Genomic DNA, 459 nt, shown 5'->3' on the forward strand with positions numbered 1-459 from the left:
AAGAAACATCACCAGCCATATTTTGTTAGCATAGCTTTAATAGTTACATAAATTTTTTTGGATTTGAACCCACCAGCTCTGGTGTATGTGGCTGGCCCCGTAGCCACTTGAGCTACAGGCACAGAGCCAGATACATAAATTTTTAAGAGTTTATACATGTATAATTTTGCTCCTTTTTTTTACAGATTCTTTCTTTGTTTTGAGACAGAGTCTTGCTCTGGCACTCTGGCTAGAATGCAGTGGCATCATCATAGCTTACTGCAACCTCAAACTCTTGGACTCAAGTGATCCTTCTGCCTTAGCCTCTTGAGTAGCTGAGACTATAGGCACATTCTACCACTCCTGGCTACTTTTTGTGGTTTTTGTAGAGACTGAGTCTCAGTCTGGTCTTGAACTCCTGAGCTCAAGTGATCATCTCACCTTGGCCCAGAGGGCTAGTATTGCAGGCATGAACCATAG

Source organism: Otolemur garnettii, unplaced genomic scaffold (genome assembly GCF_000181295.1).
Source record: "Otolemur garnettii isolate 467f Iridium unplaced genomic scaffold, OtoGar3 scaffold00011, whole genome shotgun sequence".
NCBI classification, from domain to species: domain Eukaryota; kingdom Metazoa; phylum Chordata; class Mammalia; order Primates; family Galagidae; genus Otolemur; species Otolemur garnettii.